Source organism: Dromiciops gliroides, chromosome 3 (assembly GCF_019393635.1).
Source record: "Dromiciops gliroides isolate mDroGli1 chromosome 3, mDroGli1.pri, whole genome shotgun sequence".
NCBI classification, from domain to species: Eukaryota; Metazoa; Chordata; class Mammalia; order Microbiotheria; family Microbiotheriidae; genus Dromiciops; species Dromiciops gliroides.
The window spans coordinates 205,298,204-205,304,285 of NC_057863.1; positions in this window are offsets into that span (position 1 = coordinate 205,298,204).

The following is a 6,082-nucleotide window of genomic DNA, read 5'->3' on the forward strand; positions in this document are numbered from 1 at the left end:
ATTTCTCATAAACAGATGCCGAGGCCCTATATATTCCTCTTCTCCTTCCCTACCCCAAGGCATGCACATTCCCTCCCATCCACATAACCTTAATGGCAAAATATTTCACTTTGCTCTGTTGAAACTTAAAATGGAAATATCTATGGAAGAAGAAAAAAAATAAAATGAATGAGTCTTGAATAAAAGAATTTCAGGCACTATGGCAATGGTGGAAAGATTTTTAAGTCAAAGAATCTTTTAGTGATGCCATTTGAATCCCAAAGAGATTAACTGGCCTTTGTGTTGGCTGAACTACAGCAGTTCTACCATGAGCTAAACCTATATACAAATCCAAGGAGGGGGAAAGATGAAGTTTCAGGAAAGGTTTTTTCATCTCTAAGTGCTTAGGGGTGATTTGAATTCATTATTTCTCTACATAGAAAGCTAGGTTTTCCATCCTATGGGACTATGACATAGTATGAATTGTCATTTCACCTTTCATTTCTCCCTATTCAGTGTGTACAGTTAAAGGCATCCCTTTGGAGGGGAGGGGAGGGGGACCATGAATCATTAAACTCTAATTATGTTATCTAGGGTGTTAATAATGCTTACTTTGTCATTACTTTATAAAGTACATGAAAGACATAGTTTGCATCTCAAAATGCTTTTTTTTTTCCCAGAACCTAGAATCAACTTCATTCTCAAAATGCAGAATTTCCACATGACCCAAAACAAGATATCTAGAGCAAGAATTACTTTTCCATCTTCTTGTAAGCAAAGTAACAGTAAAAATTCAAACTTCTCGTCAGTCAAGAACATGTGTATGTGACATATTTAAAAGTGATAACATGAAGGAAGAAAAATATATATAAAGTATAAGATTGGTTAATTTCCAGATAACATAAATAGAAGTGTGGAGGTGTGGTCTTATTAAACTTGGAGTCAGAAAAAAAAATCTGCTACTAACTCCAATCACTGATGAAAACTGTGATGATGCTTCTAAACTTTCAAAGTTCACAAGGTTGAAACTTGGTCAGTTCTGTTTCTGCATATTCATTCCCTGTTTTTGTTGGTCCTTCATTCTTGAAGAGGACCATGACAATGGCATGATGTCATGATTTGCAGTGACTTGGACTCTTTCCTCCAGAGCCATCTGGCAAGATTTATCTCATGATAACTGGAGATGTGGAAATGTTTTTTAAGGCAATTGGGGTTAAGTGACTTGACCAGGGTCAAATAAGTGTCTGAGGTGAGATTTGAACTTAGGTGCTCCCAACTTCAGGGCCAGTGCTCTATCCACTGTGCCACCTAGCTGCCCCTCTATACTCATTCCTAAAATCACAGCAGAAGAATTACCAAAAACCAAAACTAAGCAAAGCAGAGCTGAGATGTGCTCATGGGCACAATTGAGGAAGGGCATCCATCCCCGCCATTCACTCAGCATTTGGAAACCCAGAAGAGATCCTGTTTCACTTGCTTCCAAGAAGGAAAAGCTAAGATAGATATAATATTCCTTTTTTTGCGGGGCAATGAGGGTTAATTGACTTGCCCAGGGTCACACAGCTAGTAAGTGTCAAGTGCCTGAGGCCAGCTTTGAACTCAGGTCCTCCTGAATATAATATTCCTTTTTATATGAGATCAATTTCATCTTATCACCTCCAGAGTCATTAGTCCTTCTGGATCCTCAACCATTTAGAAGTTTTTTGATGTTGCATAATGCTAACCATTTAGTCACCTATGCCTGGAAATGGGTTCTCCCCAAATTTCTGCTTGGTTGCTTAGACTGGAACAAAGCAGAGATATATCTGTATATGGTCTAAAAATTGGGCTGTGGCTCAGCTCATCATTATATTTTGCATGTGTGAACCACTCAATAAACTAAACTCAATTGACTATTTATAGTGCCTCTTAAATGCAAATACTCCCCATAGAATACATGTCCCATAGGAGAAAAATGGGCCCTCTCCCATATTCACTAGGCTTATTCCTGATGCAAGTGGAAAATTTTGAGATGGTTATAATGTGGCCTTATTCCCATCTTCCAGGTTAGGCATGTCCCCGGGCTCCTCTAAGAGACAGTTGGGTGTGCCCAGAAGAGTCATCATGCTGCTTAACAAACAATATCTTTAGTTTCTCCCTGAATATCTTAAAAGTGAAGCAATGATTAAATGCCACTCTTCCTGGGGAGAGACAAATTGTCCATGTGTTTATGAAGGCCTGTTCTTCTGACCTAGATATACAAGATAAAATAATCAGACCGGCTATATTTTTCTAAATCTATCACAAAAAATAGGAAAAAAAATCAGCTTATTTTGTAGATAGTTAATACCTGTAAACATCTTTAAATGAGAACATTTACATCAGTTAGTAGGTTTTTGGTATCATCCTATCATTCTAAAATTGTTGTTCAGTCATGTCCAACTCTTTATGACTCCTTTTGGGGTTTTCTTGGCAAAAATACTAGAGTGGTTTGTCATTTCCTTCTCCAGCTCATTTTTCAGATGAGGAAACTGAGGTAAACATGGTTAAGTGACTTGCCCAGGTTCACACACCTAGTAAGCGTCTGAGGCCAGATTTATACTCACAAGGATGAATCTTCCTGACTCCAGGCCCAGTACTCTATTAACTGTACCACTTAGCTGTCCCAGCATCCTAAAATGCCTGCATTAAAACATTTATTTTGAAAGAGATATCGGGGCAGCTAGCTGGTACAGTGGATAGAGCACCAGCCCTGGAGTCAGGAGGACCTGAGTTCAAATCTGGCCTCAGACACTTGACACTTACTAGCTGTGTGACCCTGGGCAAGTCACTTAACTCCAATTGCCTCACTTTAAAAAAAGAAAGAAAGAAAGAAAGAAAGAAAGAAAGAAAGAAAGAAAGAAGGAAGGAAGGAAGGAAGGAAGGAAGGAAGGAAGGAAGGAAGGAAGGAAGGAAGGAAAGAAAGAAAGAAAGAAAGAAAGAAAGAAAGAAAGAAAGAAAGAAAGAAAGAAAGAAAGAAAGAAAGAAAGAAAGAAAGAAAGAAAGAAAGAAAGAAAGAAAGAAAGAAAGCGATATCGTCATTGCTACGACTTAGACAGACAAGATCAGAGCTGAAAGGGATGGTGGCGATCTAGTCCAATGCTCTCATTTTGCAGATGAGGAAACTAAAGTCCAGAGTGGTGAATTTCACAAACACAAGTTCATCAGAATTCAAATCCAGAACTTTATTTGGGTCCTCAATAATCTGGCCCCACTTTCCTATTTCCCACTATTCCCTCCAGTCAGCTCAAAGCTTCATTGTCCCGAGCACCAGTCGTACTTGTTCTTGCCTCAGAGATTTTCCTTATGCTTTTTTTCTCCTGTTTACCATTTTCTCCCCCTTCTCCATCTCTGTCCAAACCCTTGGTGTCTTTCAAAGTTCATGTTGATTCCTAGATCCTCCACAAAGTCTTTGCAAATTACTCCGTACTATCATTGATGTCTTCTGAATCCTACATCATTTAATCACTCTCTACACCACACAGCTTAGCACTCAGTGACTCTCTGGTTATTTCATGTATGTTGATATCATCATCCCATTGGATGGTAATTATAAGCTATTTGAGTATGTCTTATACTTCTTTTGTATCCCCCATAACACTTAATAGTATCTACCGTGGGCATAGTTTATTTATGGATGCACATATATAGCACACTGTGTTCTATGTAAACAGGCCTATTTTTACTTGGGTCATAAAATTAAATTTAAATAGTACATTATAGGGTCTTCTTTTGATTTAAATAGAAAAACAACCACCTTTCAAATATTAGAGAAAATTTTAGCTATGGTTAAAAGTAATGGATTGTGAATAAGCCTTTTTTAAAACAGCAAATCGGTAGATGTACATGCAATAAAGCCAGAATTCTTTTAAATTTGCCTTAAATAAGAATAGTGCTTTATTTAATATTTTAAAACAGATACTTTTAAAAAGGGACTTGTTCATGCCAAAACTTAATTGTTCTCTAGCCCACAAAAAACAAAATGTCATTCTTATTCCCTCTTCCCCAATTTGAATCATTACTATGTACCAAAAATTGAAAGGTAGAAGGTAGGGAAAACAGTAGGCAAAGATTCACTGGACAGCTGTGTCAAAGGTTAATCATTCTGTAATCATTGAAATTGGGGATGTTTTCTTTGTTTCCTCTGATGTCACAGTTTTGTTATGGTTGTGTTAACTTTAAAGTGATAGCTAGCTATGTCATAGAAAGAATTAATTCAATAAAGACTCTACAGAAATATTTCCCTTCCCTCTTTGCTAATATAAGAGTAACCAGATTGAGTCAAGGCAGCTCTTTAAAACTTATAGGGTCTCCAACAAATACCTGGTGGTCACATTAATTTAGGGAAATCCAAATACCAATATATAGGCCAGGGCTTCTTGATTTTTTTTCTATTTGCAAGCCCTTTTCACCAGAGAAATTTTTTATGGCACCCTGGGTATATGTATATAAAATAGGTATACATAATCTTTTATGGTTGCCAAATATTTTGCAACCCCCACATACAGTTATGTGACCCCATATGGGGTCTGGACCACAGTTTCAGAAGCTAGCCTCTAGGCTATGTGCTTCAGGAATTCTCCTAGAGGCCAATGTCAAATGACCCTTCACCCAACACACCGGGGTGCTATCTATAGATGTGAAACAGATGAATGAGTGGTGACTTGAGATAGTAGGATTTAGATTTCAGAAGGAACTTAGAGATCATTTAGGCTAAAGGACTTACTTTATAGATGCAGAAATAAAAAGCTAGAAAGGATCATCTTATTCAGTTGAGTGACAGAACTGGAATTTGAATCCAGATTCTGTATCTACAAATCCAGTGTTCTTTCCATTCTACCACAAAAGGAGTCTTGCAAGACTACTTTAGAGTATCTTTATTCTTTTCATTTTGATATTATAGACTATGGGATCTGAACTCATAAATGGTCTTCTGTGTGCTCAGGTCAGTATTTCTATCATAACATCATATTAATCTATAGAGTTAAGATACTACACGTTCTGTTGTAAAACAAAGAAGTTCTCAGTAAGAGAACTCTAATGCATGCCTGATGCCTCTATATTAAGAATTTGTCTTCTCTTCATCCTTTTCTGAAACATGCAATATGTCCTATGTGAAAAATATTTGGAAGATCTAAGTTGATTGATTGCTCCTTCCACATTTATTTTCCATAGATTAGGGTCTGTTCTGCTGTTTATATGTATGCCTTTAAAGCAAAGTCAAAAAGAAAAAAAAAAGAAAATTCACTATTTCTTACCAGTATTAAAACTTCCCAGTAATGAAGAACAATGTAGTGTTTGCTTTTAGTGAAAAGACATTACAAAAGCCATCTTTTTAAGTTGGCTTCAGAAATATTTGAGATCCTCCATCCAACCAAAAGAATATGCTCAAAATATAAATTATTTATAATCTCTGAATAATAAGATTTGCTTCTTATATTGGTACAAGAGTTAAATATGAATTGTATTGTTACTTTTGGGTAAAATAAGGTAACATGAAATAAAACATTCTTCAAGTGATGAGTTGTGTCTTACTGGATGATTTCCAAATATCATTTAGAATTTTATTAAGGATAAATTTCAGAGAAAAAAATAGCGAAGAATGAGTAAGAGTTGACCACAGACATAAGTTTCTTGTGCTTCCATGAATTATTCCCTCATTCATGTCACAGAATGGATAGTTTCCCCAAGCTGAGAGAGCATAAAGTTCATGTTAAAGGTGATCTATGGTTCTTCATCTCACATGACTCAATTCAGGAACTTGATATTCTCATACAAAAGTCAATTTAAAACAAATACAATTCAATTTATTTTCCTCAATGAGCAATCAGTAAAAAGTGGTTACTGAAATGTTCTATCAGTGAACCACTTTAAACTGCAAATGGAAAAGAAAAATTGGAGTTCTCTTCCTTTATCACTCATCCTTCCCATTTACCCTTTTCTGAGCTCTATCTTTTGAAGAATTTTGAATTGGGTTGTTTTGCATTGGGTGCCAGACTTAGAGAAAATTGATTCGCTTCCATTTTTTTCCTTCAAAATAAATCTTCAGATAGATCTTGTGTGTGAAAGAGAAGATCATAAGGAA